Below are 19,653 nucleotides of genomic sequence, written 5' to 3'. Positions count from 1 at the left end.
ACCTGATGGAATCTGAGTCGGGAAACGACCACGCCCGACAAGCGTAGTGTCATGATCACTGCTTCCAAGGGGCTAGGACCAGCCCAACGTCCTTGGAAGCAGGCCTCTAACCTTCATCCTAGGCACCAGCCAGTCCCCATTGGGACCTTTTGGACCTTGTCCTGGCGCCGGTGGCACCAGGCTCATCACAATCACTGGTCCCGGCACTGGAAGCGCCGGGCTCATAACATGTATAAAGATGCTTGGGTGGATTTACCTGCAGCAGACCATGCTGCTTACTTACCAGCCATATGGGAATCCTCTACGAGCCGGGACTAGTTTCTTACCTGGGTGGGGCAGGCTCCACTCCCTGGATACAACACTGGAACTCTTCTAGAACAGGAACTCTTTTCTTTCCTGGGCGAGGCAGTGGAGGAAGACGCCTCATCACTCCAAGGCTATTTAAACCACACCCGATTGATGCAACGTGCTTCGCGTTATTCTGCATCTGCAGCAGAACGCTCACTGTGTTGGTTCCATTCTTCTTTCTTCCGATCCTGAACCTGTGAGAACAAAAGCTTACCTTTCTTGTATCCAGCCTTCAGAAGCACCTGCAAAGACAAAGAAACAACAGGTTAGCACAGCAACCTTCACTCGCAGCGCTTTCCTTACCTGATCCATCGGCAGTTACCAACTCTTCGCGCTGCTCCTCCGCCATTATAAAAGCCTGTGAAGACAAAAGCATAATTATTCCTGTGGGGAATTTACTTACCGGCACCCCTCGAATTCCGGTTTTCTTCAACGCTGCATTCCTGCACCTGAAAGAGAAAAGGAGAGACATTAGGCAGGCTATTTACTCACGCGCCATCGCGCCCTCCACAATTAGGCGCCTGCAAATACTCCGGCGTTTTCCAGAGTCTCTTCAGCATCCGAACTCATACCTGCAAAAGAAAAGAGACAGTTGGAGTGCATTTCGAAAGCAGGCAACAGGCACTTACTTACGCACTCCCAAGCGCTTCATTCCTATGCGCTGGCTCGAACTCCGGCTCTCTTCAAACCACCATCTTCCGCCTCAAGAGCCCTGCAAGACAAAAGGCACCATTTGAAAAGAACATTATACAGAGCCCTATTCCATACTAACGTGCCCACGCACCTAAAGACTGTAAGGACATTAAAGGGGCCCGGAAACTCACCGTTCGTGCAGTTAACGACGGTTAGCAATCCTCTGAAGTCAAGAGGCCTACGTTTCAACCCAGTGAAGGAACTGGTAATGGCACCCTGCACCAGACGCAGATGGAGAGTCCAGCATTCACCTATCTAAGGTGAGCACGTTGACCTTGGGGCTCCACGGAAAAGTGAGAGGGGGAGAGAGAGAGACACCTGACAATCCCAGGTCATTAACCCCATATTCTTTCACCTGCAGACATCTTACTCTTCGAGTTAGACACACAGTGCGAAAAGGCCCAACCCCGGAAGCCAATCGAGTCCTGCACTTCACTTTTCAAGATACAGTTACCACCCTGCCAAGACCAGCGCCTCCGTGGGAATCAGGTGAGCGTTACAGAACGCGAAGCCCACCGCAAAACTCCTACCCAGGCGCAATGGAAACCTCAGATACCGATCAATTGGCCCAGTTACTTGGGGAACTAAAAGCGGAAGTACATGCAGCTCATCAGGAAATGAACGCTCTAAGAAGAGAGCTGATTATATCCAAGGAGCGAACAGATGACCTCGCTAGGCAATTGCTACAAACGCAGGCAGGACAAACACCTCTGCCCGCTTCAGGAGGAAACTATCCTTCAGCATCCTCCACAAACCCAGTGCAAATCAATCTACCCGGTAATGTGCCCTTCGCTCTGCCCGAATGCTTTTCTGGTGACCCAAAGGGATTTGCAGTGTTCATTAACCAGTGCCGCTTACACTTCTTATGTAGGCCAGCAGCCTTCCCAAAAGATCAGGCCAAGGTGGCCTTCGTGCTTTCTTATCTCAGTGGCAGTGCCGCAGATTGGTTGATCCCTTTAGTCACTCAGGATGATCCGGTTATTCATAATTTCCAGGCTTTCCAGTCCAGCATGGAGAAACTGTTCGCAAGACATTCACAAGGGCAGGCCTTGGACAATGAACTCCTTTCGTTACGACAGGGTAATCAAGACCTTTTGACTTACATCGCATCATTCAACAGACTTATAGTGGAAACTCAATGGCCTGAGGATAAGAGAATTACGCTTTTCTACAAAGGCCTGCGTGGAGAGCTCAAGGATGTGTTAGCTCAAGTTGTGAATCCTCCACAAGACTGCTCAGACTATATTGACCTAGTTGTTCAATTGGACCACAGATTACAGAACAGGAAGGCTGATCGTTCCAAATTTGATACCCGAGTGTTTTCCAAACCGCAGACCTTAGCTAGGGGAGTTGACACCGTGGAACCCATGCAAATAGGGGGCATGAAAGGACCATTAACCCAAAAAGAGCGAGAAAGGAGAAGACAGCTGCAATTATGCCTCTATTGTGGAAACTCGGGGCACTTTCTTCGAGACTGTCCAGTGAAACCAGCTAAGAAGACTGTAGGAGCTGCAGGTACCTGTACCACAAATTCTGAGCAGGGAAACGACCTAGCCCGACAAGTGTAGAGGTCCTCTTGCCGAGCGTTAAAATCTGTTCCGTGACCTCGCATTTCGTGGTGCCTATGGTCCTCATTAGCCCTGAACGTCCGGATCGTTTGCATGCAATTGAAGCTTACATCGACAGCGGAGCAATCGGCAATTATGTGGACCGTGAAATGGTATCAAGGATGAATCTACCTCTTTGTCCTAAGGCAGTAAAAGACGTAATTACTACAGTGGATGGCACGGAGATAGCCTCCGGACCAGTAACTCACACCACCCAGGAAGTGACGTTAGTGAGCCAAGATGGACACCGGGAGAAAATCGTGTTCGATGTGATCAAGGCCCCTCAGTTCCAGATCATTCTAGGAATTCCTTGGTTAGAGAAGCACAATCCTCAGATCGATTGGCGAGCAAAGACGGTTCAGTTTCCTGAATGTATCCCCACTTGTTATCCTCGGCCCGACGTTTCACTGGCAGCAATCTCTTCTGAGGTTCCCCAACTACCTCCTGAATACCAGGAATTCCAAGACGTTTTTCAGAAGGACCAAGCTAACTCCCTGCCTCCTCATAGGTCTTACGACTGTCAAATAGACCTGATACCCGGATCTACTCCTACTTGCAGTAGGATTTATGCCCTCACCGAGCCAGAGAATCTCCACCTCAGACAATATCTGGACCAATACCAAGCTAACGGGTTTATCCGTCCTTCAAGATCCCCAGCTTCTTCGGCTTTGTTCTTCATTCCGAAAAAGGAAGGAGACCTTAGAACTTGTATAGATTACCGCGCCCTGAACCAAATCACCGTTAAAAACAGATACCCGTTGCCTTTTATCCCTGAACTCCTGGACGAAGTCAAAACGCATGTATATATACAAAGTTGGATCTCAGAGGAGCCTACCATTTGGTACGAGTAAAAGAGGGCGATGAATGGAAGCCGGCCTTCCGCACCAAGTATGGGCTGTTTGAATATCAAGTTAGGCCCTTTGGACTATGCAACGCTCCGGCCGCCTTCCAGTATTTTATGAATGACGTCCTCAGAGAACTCATAGATGTGTGTGTAGTTGTCTATATTGACGACATCCTCGTCTATTCCCCATCTGAAGAGGAACATCGGAAACACGTTAAAGAGGTCCTCGAGAGATTGCGTCAACATAACCTTTTTGCTAAGCTTGAAAAATGCGTTTTCAACGTAACTGAAGTTGAATTCCTGGGATTCATACTGTCGCCTAACGGAGTCCATATGGATTCAAAAAAGGTCGATGCAATCATCAAGTGGCCTTCACCAACCTCTGTAAAAGGAGTTCAAAGCATGTTAGGCTTCGCTAACTTTTACCGCAGGTTCATTCTCGAATAGTCCAGCCCATCACCGCTCTGTTAAAGAAAAACAAACGTTTTGAGTGGTCTACAGAGGCGGAACAAGCTTTCCAAGACTTAAAAGCCAAATTCATCTCTGCACCTGTTCTGAAACATCCCCGCCCAGAACTCCCCTACATCGTTGAAACAGATGCTTCTAGTCTTGCTATGGGGGCAGTTTTATCACAAAGGGATCCAGTTACACACCAATTACATCCTGTAGCCTTTTGGTCCCGCAAATTCTCGGCTCCCGAGATCAACTATACTATTACAGACAAGGAACTTCTAGCTATCAGATCGGCCTTTAAGGCCTGGCGGCATTACCTTTTGGGAGCCAGAAACACAGTCACAGTAATGACAGATCACCGCAACTTACAATATCTGAAGACGGCCAAAGCTCAGTCTTCCAGGCAGCTCCGCTGGGCTCTGTTTTTGGCTGAGTTTGACTTTATAATTACTTATCGACCAGGCAGTAAAAACGGAAAAGCAGATGCCCTCTCCCGGATGGGAATAGATGAACACTTGACCAATCCTGAACCAATACCCATAATCCCTGAGCAAAGAGTTTTGTGTTTGGTCAGCGCTCAATCCCTTGAAGACATCGAGACAACGGTCAAATCACTCCTAACTCCGGCAGAATTACAGGACTGGCAACTCAAGGGGAAGGACTTCTCAGTGGATCAAGACCTTTCATATTTCCGAGGACGATTGTACTTGCCCTGTGAGAAAATACAAAAACAGGTAATCTCCTGTTATCATGACTCATTAATGGAGGGCCACCCTGGCATTACCAAAACCATGGAAAAGGTCAAAAGACATTTCTGGTGGCCATCATGGAAGAAGGACATTAGAGACTTTGTAATCTCCTGCGGTGTGTGTGCTCAGAATAAAAGCCAGAAGGAGAAACCAGCCGGCCTCTTACACCCGCTTGACATCCCTCCCTGTCCATGGCATACCCTGTCCATGGATTTCATCACTGACTTACCTCCGTGCTCAGGGTATAATACCATTTTAGTAGTCGTGGATCTATTCTCCAAGATGGCTCACTTCATTCCCCTAAAGGGCCTACCTTCAGCTTCAGTGTTAGCCCGAGAATTCCTAGAAAACATTGTTCGGTTACACAGTTTTCCCTCGGTTTTGGTCTCCGATAGAGGAAGTCAATTCATCTCCCACTTTTGGCGAAGTTGCTGTCGCTTAGCCCAGATTGATGTGAGACTTTCAACTAGTCACCATCCCCAAATTGACGGACAAAACGAGAGGACAAATCAAACTCTGGAGCAATATTTACGTTGCATGCTCCAACAAACTGAAAACCCTTGGAAGGATATCCTTTGGATCGCTGAATATGCTTATAACAATTCGATCCATTCTGGAACCGGGAAGACTCTCTTCTTCCTGTTATACGGAACGCATCCTAGGACCTCTAACCTGGATCCTCCCCAAAAACTCGAAACACCTGCTGTGGATCACTTGCACTCGGTGATCACTATTGCTTTTAAAGAAGCCACTGCCCATCTGCAAAGAGCTAAAGCACTATACAAAAAAGGAGCGGATCTACACCGTAAAGAGGCCCCTCACTACTCTGTGGGAGATCAGGTCTGGTTATCCACTAAGCACCTGCCTCTAAAAGGACCCCGCACTTTCATCCCGAGATACCTAGGACCCTATCTCATCTCAGCCATAATTAATCCGGTGGCTGTCAAATTGGAATTGCCTTCTCATATGAAAATACATCCAGTATTCCATGTCTCCCTACTAAAACCAGTACAACCAGAAACCCGATTGACCAAACTCCCAGAACCTATTCCAGTGGATGGAGAACTTGAGTTCGAAGTAAAAAACATCCTAGACTCCAAAATCTCCAAATCTAAGTTATACTACCTGGTTGATTGGAAAGGATACGGCCCCCAGGAAAGGTCTTGGGAACCCTCAGAACATGTCCATGCACCTCGTCTGGTCAAGAAATTCCATCTAAATCACCCCGACAAGCCAAAACCCCCGGAAAAGACGCGCTTGGGAGGGGCCTTGAGGGGGGGTGCTGTCATGATCACTGCTTCCAAGGGGCCAGGACCAGCCCAAAGTCCTTGGAAGCAGGCCTCTAACCTTCATCCTAGGCACCAGCCGGTCCCCATTGGGACCTTTTGGACCTTGTCCTGGTGCCGGTGGCACCAGGCTCATCAAAATCACTGGTCCCGGCACTGGAAGCGCCGGGCTCATAACATGTATAAAGATGCTTGGGTGGACTTACCTGCAGCAGACCATGCTGCTTACTTACCAGCCATATGGGAATCCTCTACGAGCCGGGACTAGTTTCTTACCTGGGTGGGGCAGGCTCCACTCCCTGGATACAACACTGGAACTCGTCTAGAACAGGAACTCTTTTCTTTCCTGGGCGAGGCAGTGGAGGAAGACGCCTCATCACTCCAAGGCTATTTAAACCACACCCGATTGATGCAATGTGCTTCGCGTTATTCTGCATCTGCAGCAGAACGCTCACCGTGTCGGTTCCAGTCTTCTTTCTTCCGATCCTGAACCTGTGAGAACAAAAGCTTACCTTTCTTGTATCCAGCCTTCAGAAGCACCTGCAAAGACAAAGAAACAACAGGTTAGCACAGCAACCTTCACTCGCAGCGCTTTCCTTACCTGATCCATCGGAAGTTACCAACTCTTCGCGCTGCTCCTCCGCCATTATAAAAGCCTGTGAAGACAAAAGCATAATTATTCCTGTGGGGAATTTACTTACCGGCACCCCTCGAATTCCGGTTTTCTTCAACGCTGCATTCCTGCACCTGAAAGAGAAAAGGAGAGACATTAGGCAGGCTATTTACTCACGCGCCATCGCACCCTCCACAATTAGGCGCCTGCAAATACTCCGGCGTTTTCCAGAGTCTCTTCAGCATCCGAACTCATACCTGCAAAAGAAAAGAGACAGTTGGAGTGCATTTCGAAAGCAGGCAACAGGCACTTACTTACGCACTCCCAAGCGCTTCATTCCTATGCGCTGGCTCGAACTCCGGCTCTCTTCAAACCACCATCTTCCGCCTCAAGAGCCCTGCAAGACAAAAGGCACCATTTGAAAAGAACATTATACAGAGCCCTATTCCATACTAACGTGCCCACGCACCTAAAGACTGTAAGGACATTAAAGGGGCCCGGAAACTCACCGTTCGTGCAGTTAACGACGGTTAGCAATCCTCTGAAGTCAAGAGGTCTACGTTTCAACCCAGTGAAGGAACTGGTAACGGCACCCTGCACCAGACGCAGATGGAGAGTCCAGCATTCACCTATCTAAGGTGAGCACGTTGACCTTGGGGCTCCACTGAAAAGTGAGAGGGGGAGAGAGAGAGACACCCGACAATCCCAGGTCATTAACCACATATTCTTTCACCTGCAGACATCTTACTCTTCGAGTTAGACACACAGTGCGAAGAGGCCCAGCCCCGGAAGCCAATCGAGTCCTGCACTTCACTTTTCAAGATACAGTTACCACCCTGCCAAGACCAGCGCCTCCGTGGGAATCAGGTGAGCGTTACACGTAGGGGTCCGCTTGCCGAGCTTAAAAACGAACTCTCTGACCTCGCATTTCATCATGCCAATGGTCCTCGTAAATCCGAAGCAGCCTGGGCGGTTACATGCCATTAAGGCATACATCGATAGTGGGACTATAGGAAATTACGTGGATCGTGAATTGGCTTCGAGGATCGACCTCCCTCTTTGCCCTAAAACCAGTAAGGGTGTCATCACCACAGTGGATGGATCCGAAATCGCCCCTGGGCCGGTAACACACTCCACTACTGAAGTGACATTGTTGGGTCAAGACGGACATCGGGAGGCAATTGTGTTTGATGTAATCAAGGCTCCGCAATTTCAAGTAATTCTAGGAATCCCTTGGTTGGAAACACATAATCCTCGAATTGACTGGCGAGCAAAGAGGATAACCTTTCCAGATTGTGCACAAACCTTTTATCCAAGAAATCCAAATATTGGCCTAGCTACAGTAACCCCTGTCATTTTGCAAATACTGCCAGAATACCAAGCATTTCAAGACGTCTTCCAAAAGGAACAGGGCAACACTCTACCGCCTCACAGGTCGTACGATTGCCAGATCGATCTATTGCCCGGTGCACAACCCCCTTGCAGCAGGATCTATGCCCTTACCGAACCCGAGAATCTTCATTTACGACAATATCCAGATCAGTACCTAGCCAATGGTTTTATTCGCCCGTCTAAGTCTCCTGCATCCTCGGCTTTATTCTTCGTGCCTAAAAAAGAAGGCAACCTCAGAACTTGTATTGACTACCGCGCATTGAACCAGATAACTGTTAAAAACCGATACCCTTTGCCTCTGATCCCTGAACTCCTTGACCAGGTGAAGGATGCCTGCATATACACCAAGTTAGATCTCCGGGGGGCCTACCATCTGGTGCGAATAAGGGAAGGCGATGAATGGAAAACTGCCTTCCGCACCAAATATGGGCTATTCGAGTACCAGGTGATGCCTTTCGGATTGTGCAATGCACCGGCTGCCTTCCAATACTTCATGAACGATGTCTTTCGGGAACTCATCGAGGTTTGTGTTGTCGTATATATCGATGACATTCTTGTGTACTCCTCTTTGGAATCTGATCATACACAACATGTCAGGGCAGTTCTCGAGAAATTGCGCCAACACAAACTATTTGCTAAACTTGAAAAATGTGTTTTCCATGCCACAGAAGTCGAGTTTCTTGGTTTCATCCTGACACCGAAAGGAGTCCGCATGGACTCACGAAAAGTGGATGCCATCCTTAAATGGCCATCACCTAGCTCCATGAAAGGTGTTCAAAGCATGCTTGGCTTTACCAATTTTTATCGCAGGTTTATCTTGGAATTTTCTCGTGTGCTTCAACCCATCACTGCGCTCTTAAGGAAAAATACGTTTCGAATGGTCTGAAGAAGCCGAGCAAGCCTTTCAGGAACTAAAAGCTAAATTTACCTCTGCACCTGTATTGAAGCACCCACGCCCAGATCTCCCTTATGTCGTCGAAACTGACGTATCCAGCCTACCCATGGGAGCTGTCCTGTCTCAAACAGATCCCGAAACTAATCAACTGCATCCCGTTGCATTTTGGTCCAGAAAATTCTCGGCACCCGAGGTTAATTACGCAATCACTGACAAAGAACTGTTAGCCATTAAATCTGCCTTTAAAGCCTGGCGGCATTATCTACTTGGCGCTAGACATACCATCACGGTGATCACCAACCACCGGACCTTACAGTATTTAAAGACCGCCAAGGCTCAGTCATCTCGACAGCTCCGTTGGGCTTTGTTTTTTGCGGAATTCGATTTTGTAATCACCTACCGTCCTGGCTGTAAGAATGGCAAAGCGGACGCTCTATCCCGAATAGGAATGGGAGAAACTGATACTAACTCAGAACCTGTACCGATAATTCCCGAACAGAGAATTTTGGGCATGACTTCTTTACAAACGCTTCAGGACATTCAAGCTAGAGTTAAACAACTCCTGGACCCTACAGACTTACAGGATTGGGTACAAAAGGGATCTGACTTTACTATAAATAATGATTTACCTTATTTCCAAGGACGCTTATTTCTGCCACACAAGGAATTACAAGAGCTCGTTATTTCTCGTTATCATGATACACTAATAGAGGGGCACCCCGGTATTGCTAAGAAGGAAGAAAAGGTGAAACGACAATTCTGGTGGCCTTCTTGGCGAAAAGATGTTAAATCATTTGTGATGTCCTGTAGTGTTTGCGCCCAAAATAAAGGCCAAAAGAAAAGACCAGCCGGTCTCCTTCAACCTTTAGACATTCCGCCAGCACCTTGGCACACCCTGACATTGGATTTTATTACGGACTTACCTCCTTGTTCAGGATATAACACTATTCTTGTTATTGTGGATTTATTTTCCAAAATGGCCCACTTCATTCCATTGAAAGGTTTACCTTCAGCTTCAATTCTAGCCAAAGAATTCCTTGAAAATATTGTTCGTTTACATGGATTCCCGTCTGTACTAATCTCAGACCGGGTAAGCCAATTAATTTCCCACTTTTGGCGTAGATGTTGTCAATTGGCACAAATCGATGTAAGATTATCAACTAGTCACCACCCTCAGACCGATGGTCAAACAGAGAGGACGAATCAGACCCTTGAGCAATATTTACGGTGTATGTTGCAGCAATCTGAAAATAACTGGAAAGACATTCTTTGGATAGCCGAACATGCATATAATAATTCGGTACACTCTGGAACTGGGCAAAGTCCTTTTTATACTTTATATGGGCATCCCCCTCGAACTTCAGACCTCGACTCGCCTCAAGGCCTCGGAATGCCCGCAGTGGACCATCTGCATTCTACAATTACCCAAGCCTTCAAAGAAGCAACTACACATTTACAACAAGCCAAGAGAAAATACAAGAAGAATGCTGACCTGCATCGGAGTGAAACACCTCAGTACCAGATTGGGGACCAAGTATGGCTGGCTACCAGGCACTTATCGCTCAAGGGACCTCGAACTTTTAATCCAAAATATCAGGGGCCTTACTCCATTACGGCCATAATCAATCCAGCGGCCGTTAAGCTTGATTTACCAGCTAACATGCGAATTCACCCTGTTTTTCATGTGTCACTTTTGAAACCAGTGCAACCTGGAACCAGACTAATCAAGCCTCCAGAACCCATTCAAATAGATGGAGAACCTGAATTCGAGGTGAAGAACATTTTAGATTCAAAGATGTTAAGGTCAAAACTTTTCTATCTAATCGATTGGAAGGGATACGGGCCTCAGGAGAGGTCGTGGGAACCCAGTGACCATGTACATGCACCTCGATTAATTAAGAAATTCCACCGGATCTTCCCAAACAAACCAAAACCTCCGGAGGGAACAATCTTGGGAGGGGCCTTGGGGGAGAGTGCTGTCATGATGCCTACTCCGGGAAGCCAGTTCAGGACCAGCGTCCCTGAAAGCAGACATCATGTCCCCAGGGAGGGACCCAGCAACCCCTTATAGGGGCTCTTTGGACATTGTCCTGGCGCTTTGGCGCCAGGCTCATAGAAGGCATCAGTCCTGGCACCATAGGCGCCAGGCTCATTATGGGAGTGCTTGGATGGACTTACCTGATGCAGACCATGCTGCCGGATCCAGACCTCCTTGAGGTCCTAAAAGTGACTATTTTACCTATGGGACTATTTTACCACTCGGGCGTGGCTGAGGAAGAATACTTACCTGGAACTACTTTGGGGGGGCTATTTAAACCACGCCCAGACAGCAGCTCACGCTTCGCGTTGTTCTGCATCTAGCAGCTGGACGCTCACCGTGTCTGCTCCTGCATCCTGGCTCCAGCCACGCCTGCCTGCAACCTGGAACACCTGAAAAGGAAGGAAAGGAGAGAAAGGTGAATAATTGAACTTTACCTACCTCCATCCAGAGTCCGGAACCATCACTCCGACGATCCTGAGAAAAGACGTTATTTTTAGAAGCGCATCGCATCGCTCGCTGCAGCGCCGCGTTCCACTCACCTTCACGAGGCGCCCTCGGGCTCTTCAGCGACCATTGGCACCATCCGTCGCCTTTCAGCGCCTAAGGAGAAAAAGAGACAAAACAAAGGTGAGCAAAGGAAGAGATTGAGGAAGGCCTGATTCTTCCATCTTAAGACTTACCTGATTATTGTTGGGACAATCTTTCCTCACCTCGGGTCGGCGCCGCTTCTTTGGCACTTCCGTACCCCGGCCCCTAAGGAGAAAAAGACACATGCATTAGTGGGTGAAAACAAGATCACTAAGGGAACCATCCATCAAAAAGACTCACCAGAGTTTACCTTCGGCGAATCCATTCCTCAACGCGGATTCTTCATCCTGCATCTGAAATAGAGAAAAGGATAACGGACAATTAAGGCTTGAACTTTTGCAACTGAATACTTACGGCCTCATATCGGAAAAGTCAAGCGGAGTTGAATACTCACCAAACCCGAGATCCAGTGAAGTAACTGGAAATCAATGCGCCCCTGCATCGGAAGCAGGATGGAGAGCTTGTCCTTTCAGACTCTAAGGTGAGACTCTACGGGGAATCGCGGAGGGGGTTTGAGGAGTGTGAGAGGGGGAAGGGGGGAATCCGACACATTATCCAGCAGACAGTTAATCCCCTTTTCCATCTACAGAAGGATTCTTCTACGGGCCAGACAGGCGAGGTTTGGGGGTCCAGTCCAGTCCGTCTTCTGAGTCCTGCGCATCACCTTAGAAGAGGTCATAGCAGTCCAGAACAGGTCGGCGCCTCCGTGAGAATCAGGTGAGCGTTACATCCCAACACAATTCCAAAATGAACATACCCCTTTGTTCACAAGGCGCTTTCCTGCATCTTGTTGAAGACACAACACATTGGTGCATCTCCATAGTGCCCTAGGAGGTATGTGTGAAAGGATTTATTTATTTTTATTTTTTGGATTTGTATAGCGCACTACAGCCCAGGGGCATCGAGGTGCTGTTACATGAAAATGAATGTGAGCTTGATTAAGGGTTACAAAAAAGCTGCCGCTGCCCAAGTTGCTTAGCTGCAAGACCTTAACAGAATGTGCAGTTATCAATAGGCAGTAACAGGAGAAAGCTAGCCCCAGAGTTGCAACAGGCTTGGGATGACCTTTTCACATGGAAATAGTTCCATTAGTGCTTTCAGCATGTGTTTCAATGCAATCTGCAAAGATATTGCACTGATGTAGACCAAATGTCCTCAACAATGCACCATGATATCTGGACATTGGAAATTAGACATATTTTGTAATTTGCAAATAAAGTGTCCCAGTTTTGGCCAGGCACACCATACCAAAAAGCCTCCACTCCCCCCAATTCAAGGTTAGCAGAAATGTCACACATTTATGTGTACCTTTTCAGATTCACCATCAAAGAATCTCCCACCACAGTAAGCCTTCTCATCGGAACAGCCACAGCTATCTAAACACAGCAATAAAAAGAACTGCTACCCTCTTACCAAGCTGCGAATAACCTTGTTGCTCCTGCGCCCTCATATCCTCGGGTCTGGTGCGCAATACAAATGAATAAACTAAACTAAACTAAACTTCCTATAAAGCACAACCAAAAGACCTCATTGGCTAATCCCCCCAGTCTGCGCTCCATGCCAGGCAGCCTTAATAGACATTGATGTGATATGCTGTGTCCACGGACTACCGCGCTGTCTGTGGACCCCATAAAACAGGACAGCCCTTCTTCCCTTTCTACTTTAATCTTTGTAGCACTCCCTCATTGGCTACTTTCAGGCAGTCACACACCCATCCACCAATCACATCCAAAAACTCTAACTTTGTCATCTCAGTTCAACACTTCATATGTACTGTTGAACACTCAGAGTGCATGTCTCCTGTTACTCCCAAGTAGCTGCATCAAGAGCTACTATGCAAATCTCCAAGATTTCTATTTTCACATTCAACCACATCTTCATCTATCAAAACAAAGTACAGGTATGAATATATTTTTAGAATTAGATTTCCAACTCTTTTACAAATGCATATAAACAGGGTTCCTGCCACTTACCCTGAATAAACCTACTGAATAATCATACGCTCATTTGTCCCACCTCATCAAGTAGCAGTTACTTAAAATGTCTAGTGGTTGCAAGGTTTTCTTTTAATGAGGATTTGCAGAACAGTTTAAAAATACATATTTGCAATTTCAGCAGCACTGTATGTGTCTTTTTGTGAAAGAATAGAAAGCACTTTTAAACATTTCCACAACATGTTTAAGTGCCAGATCCTGTGCCAACATTCAATATATTACCAGTACACCAATGTGATCTATTATAATCTACCAAGTGTTATTCTTTCATTAATTCTGTCACTTTTAACAAAACGTCTCTCACTAACAAAGTTACACTACAACTGCCACAATGCAAACTCAAAACAAAAACTGCATGTATGTTACTGAAGCATGGCATGTACATGGAATGAACAAAGGCAAAATACAATGTGTTTACAAATATTTATGTTAGCACCATTTCAAGTAAAACAAATAAATGCATGTATACATTTACAACAATTTGTGTGTCATTTTTAATAAATAAATGAAAGAAAATGGAAACGATTTTGCAATACCACTCAGTGTGTGCAATTTCATTAACGTTCCCGCACATGCATACTTGCTAACATTCCCCTTTCTAATCTGTATTTGTTTATTGGCTCCTCGATTTTTCTCTGTATTCTGGGACTTGCAGTGCACCTTTTCTAATGCAAATAGTGCAACCACAACTCCTACAATTCAAACAAAAGAACTATCATTTAATAATCAATTACAGATTACAATAAATGTCATTTGCAAGTATGCATGTATTGACAACACAATAAACCTTCATAGAAATGCCACTTAAAAGTGTTCCACAAATATTTTCCATCTCCATTTTTTTAAAAATTAAAAATGTATGCACAGTGCTGCTATAAACCCACAAATCCATGTGTTAGCTTTCATGTACAGCCTCCCAAAAAGGACAGGTTTTTAAATATTTAGCATTTTCCATTTGAAATATATAAAAATGTCACACTGTCTTGCTGCTGCTCGCTAGGCATACTTATGACAGGACCACCATCCCATTAGCAAATCTTCCAGTGCTCCCTTGTCCTCATTCCTGTAGATTCCTATGCGACTCCACAGAAATAGGGATTAACGTTTTCCAGCACCTGACTTTCCAGGCCAATAGAACCTCTAATGTCCTGGTGGCAATGGGAAGCTAGCTGACGAAAAATTATTAGGAATGTGGTGGCAACCGTCTGCAGCAATGGCATGGTTACCACCATACTCGTAATGAGGCCCAATGTTATTAACTCTTCTTCCCAATAGCTCCTCCTACATTCATAAATAATGTCTTCTTGTACTAAAATTACTTCACAATTACCATGAATACCCACTAATGTTCTTCTTTTGCAATTGCAGTGAAGAGCAACCACCTGGAAGACAGCAACCTGAAGAAAACTCCCATTCACATCCTACAAAGAAAGTGTGCTAGTGTAGTAGTATTATTTCTGTTAATCCTACGGTACAGTGTAACCATATCATAGCCTACCAAATTCCTTTCAAATGAACAACATTTATTTCACTCTTATTCATTACACATCAGCATGTACACTCTTTGTATTCTCATCTGAACACCATTATCATAACACCCACTATTATCGTGAAAACATTGTAATGTCCTTACTTATTCATTCACACTACCACTCTCTTATGCACTAACCCAAGCCCTTCACACATCTACACACACAGCTACTCTTACAATCTTCCCAACCACAATTAACAGCCCATTGCACAATCACAGAGCTCTCTATGTATGTCTGCCCTCATATTCAAACACAATCATTCACAATACAGGCAAATAAATTCCACAACATTCAAACCCACACTTTCCTTTTTTCTCCAAAAGACAGAACAGAATGCCTACTAAAAAGCAACTCTGTAAAAACAAAGACGAAATAGAGCAGATCAAAATAAAAGCATGCCACATACTCATCCACCTCTAGCAGAATGCATAGTAAATATTCAAACAAAACTTACAGTCAGTCAACAAAACTGAACCAGCTACCACTAAAAAAATGAGGGGCCCTCTTCCAAAAAAAAAAGAAGAAAAAAATGTATGAAGGAGAATAAAACTGCTAATAACCCTTCCTTTGAGATCACTGTCCTCGAACCATGCCATGTAGCTCATCCATCTCCACAAACCTGCCAGTGCCCTCTTACCCCCGCTTTTGGAAAATTACTGCCACTATAACCCTGTGCCCTCCTGGTAGGCAGAATTATATGCAGTACCCTTTGGGAACACAACACACAATTAAGACTACAAGTGACAGTACAAATTCACCTTTGGTACAAGCCTGTACTACACAGTTAAAGTGGTTTGTGATGTCTGAGCAGCCAGACCTATCTCCAGAGCAATTGAGCATTATCAATAGGCACACAAACAATTACTATGATTCAAACAAACACTGACTCAAGGTTTCTGAGTAAAATAATATACATTTATTTACACATCAGTTGTATAACATTTCACTAAAGTAAAGCAGTTTAAAAATCACACTATTAATACGCCACATCTCTCCCAATAGGTTCCAGACAAGTTAAACTCACAAATAAAGTGGGAAACAAATCAAAAAGGCTTAGGGTCAAAGTCAATAGGACAAAAGTCTTTTGCTCAAGATCACACAGTTCAGGGTAGTTCGCGGTTAAGTCTTTGCCAAGAGTTCCAGACGAAATTGGTTGGTGGAAAAGTTAGTTTAAAGAGTGGAGAAGGACAAGCCCTCGGATTAGAGAAAGATTTCACACACTTTCACCGCGGTTGAACGAAACGAACAACCAGATTTGCACAATACCTTTAAATGGAGAAGAAACTGTAGCTCTGGCGGACATTCCTGGCAGTTCGTGCAGGCTCAGAGTTCCTGAAGCGACTGTCGGACTGACATGAAGTAGGAAGACTGGAGGGTCCTGCACTACCCAGGGAAGAAACCAGCAGCAGAGCAAAGCAACAAATAAAAGGCACGCTCCTTAAAACCCTAGCAGGGTCTGACCTTCTTGGCTATCCGGCCCACTGTAGCTCTGTACAACGAATTCAACAAGAGGAGGGAGTCCTGGCTTGCATTCTGGGTAAACTGGTTGGTCCCAACAGCTCAAGGGAAGTAGATTCCTGGAGGAACTTCTGTGTCATTGGAGTTCGAGGATTCGGACCTGCAGCAGGGCTTCACCGGGTGGTTCAGTTGTGGTAGGGGTCCTCTTCCGTCAGCTCCTCATCGGTTCTTTTGTTCCAGTGGTGACTCTGCCTTTCCAGACCCAGAGACCTGCTTTTTATGCAGTTTTCCACCATTCACTCAGCCTGGCTGTCAATCACCCATCAGGGTGGCTGTCCCGCCGGGACAGTCACCACAGCCAATCAGTTCGCGACATGGGTCTCCAAGGAGACCCTGTGCAGGAAGTCCTAAACCCCTCCCTCACATCCTGTCCCCCCAGACATGCAGGCGCCTAAGGAGGGCTTCTGCGTAGAAACCTGCAAAAAGACGGTGAACAAAGGAACCACACCTGATTTGGCGTACAGAGTAAAACAAGAGAAAGCAATTTTCATAAGGAAATGGCAAATAAACCCAGCCAGAACCGAAATAAAACAAATATGGTCTAGCGGGTTTAAGTTTGAGGCTACCAACATAGCATAAAACAATACAAAGGTTATTTAAGATAACCGCGGTAGGAAAAATAGGGTAGTTAACACTGCCACCATCCAAGTCTTGATGAAAAGGGAGCAAAACAATGCTCCACGAGAAACAGACAAAAAGGGAGAAGTATTAACAATTTCTAGTACAATATGTAAGATAGGGTGTACTGGGTCTGTTATTTTACAGAGGCTAATAAAGTTAATGGCAACTTTATATGTTCTGGGAGACAGTAGTCAGTCCCAGAAAATGGAGTCTGAGTTGGGAAGTCTAAAAGACAACCCTGTGTCACTGCACTGAAGGTGCTGTGTAACACACAATAAACAGATGATGCCTGTGGAGTAGGTGAGGCTCCACAGTCTATGAACACAAACATGTTGAACACACACAGCATAACACATGTAAGAGTGGGAAAAAAGGCTCCCACTTTTACCAGGTGAAAAAAATAAATCCCAGAAATCCAGCAAAGCTGCAGAGGGACTCAGTAGGTAAGGGAAATTAGCCATTCTGGAGAATTCTCCCTAACACCTCCTAAGGTATTCTCTTGATGTACCAGAAGTGTGACCCTGCTGTGCAGCCCACCCAAGTGTGCCCCCTACTAACACCAGACCTCTGTCACAGTATATTGCACTCTAGAACTAACAAATGTCAGTGTGCTCCATACATGCTTAGATGTGCAAAGTCCGCCCCATGACCGCGGTTATCACACTAATCAAGACCCCTAAGCCTATTACCCCATATACGTCCTAATGAATGATGTTATGATTATATGCATGCAATTTATTGGTTTACAAAGATCTACTCAAAGGTATGCTAATGATTATTGTTTATTGTATGTCTAGTGGTAGTTTTTCATTCTAGCTTAGTTAGTGTCTGCCCTATCTCACTGCGACCTAACCCTTACCCCTCCTGGACGCTGGCAGCCGGACCACGTGACGTTCACACTCCCGCCAACTGGGCAACCAATCCAGATGGAGCAGCGCCTACTTTGCTATATGTATCTATATTGTCTAGCCAATCTTGCACTGGTTTAGTACCCTATGTTAGTTGTGTCATCTATGATGCTGTTTTACTTTATATTTCCATGTAACCATAATGTTTGCCAGAGCACTCTCGAGGCAGCAGAGTTCTCTGGATGCCAATTGTCTATAAAATAACTAAATCTTGCAACCTGCTCTCTTAGTCTCATTCCCCATTGGGGTGTCTTATATTTATTTTGATATGCATGTGTACGACAGGGAGTGAGCCTTTACATTTTAGTGACCCCCACAACGTGATTGGGACAGGTGCAGCAAGGCCCTGTGCCATGCAGCGAGATCCGGGACTCCCCCAGCAAAACCATTGCCTCTGCGCTTGACCGGTGTGCACACAAAACCAAAAGTTCCATGGGTCCCCATCATCTTTGCAAATACCCAACTAACTGCTCGCCAAGGCAGGTCAGGGCTTGGTTGGGGTGCGGACCCGATTGTGGATAGACCGTGAACGGAGGCTCTTGGACCACCCTGCTGAACACATGAGTACTGGTTGAGAGATTCTCAGGGGAGAGGGGAAGATTGAGAAATAAGGGTATAAAAGACAAGGGTGATGAAAATAGTGGGAGCGTGAAAACTAGAAGTTGGGTTTAGGGCCTGTGTGAGTGAAACTGTGAGGCTTTTTCTTATCTATCCTTTATATGCCCATTAGGTTGTTGTGGAAAAAGAAATAATTAGGAATATGGAATCCTAGCTCTGAAGGGCGGCAGAAGGCGGCACCGCATAGCATTGTCTCGACCATTGCAGGGAATAAATGGAAATAAAGAGAAAAAAGTAGGAGTTTAAATATTTAGTAGGCTCGGAGAAATAATTTACAATATTCTTTTTCCGTGTGAGCAGAATTCTTCAAAGAGGTAGCCTAAGGGGGCTCAGAGGTGGGGAGTGAATGAGAAGATAAGAATAAGGGGTAAAGAACTATGACAAATCAAAGGGGTCATCTAAAACAAAAGATAGTACATGTTACATGTTCAATGTTGTTGAAGTATATTGTGTTGGTCTGTTGATAAGTACATGAATGTCTGTGTTCTGAAGTAAGCTTTGATGAAAAGTGCAAGTAATAATTTGTGGTTCCTGCAAAAAAGGTGTAACTAAAAAAAGTTATTAGTGTTCACGATGATGACAATGAAATAAGGTTTAAAAAAGGTGTCAAGAGAAGGTGTTTATTTGATACATTGCATTGTGTAATTATAATCAGATAAAGGAGTTAATACCTACAATAATACAAAGTAAGGTGCCATGCCAGCACCTTCTTTTTATTGTGGAAAAATACAGAAATATCACGAGCAATGGCTAACTGAAATAAAGGGAGAAGGGTTGTCCCAAATATGGCCAGAGGGGGGGTCCTTTGAGAAAAGAGTGTTAGATCTTGTAGCAACCCATTTGCTAGCCAAATACCGGGGAAAGCAATTGCAAAATAGGCGGGAAGTATTAGACCTATGGCGAATGTTCGAAGAGGCAGCCCCTAGCGGTGAGGTAAGTAAAGAGACACACCT

The sequence above is a fragment of the Ambystoma mexicanum genome, chromosome 3q (assembly GCF_040938575.1).
Source record: "Ambystoma mexicanum isolate Mex_15411 chromosome 3q, UKY_AmexF1_1, whole genome shotgun sequence".
Classification (NCBI taxonomy): Eukaryota; Metazoa; Chordata; class Amphibia; order Caudata; family Ambystomatidae; genus Ambystoma; species Ambystoma mexicanum.
This window is presented reverse-complemented; position numbering follows the sequence as displayed.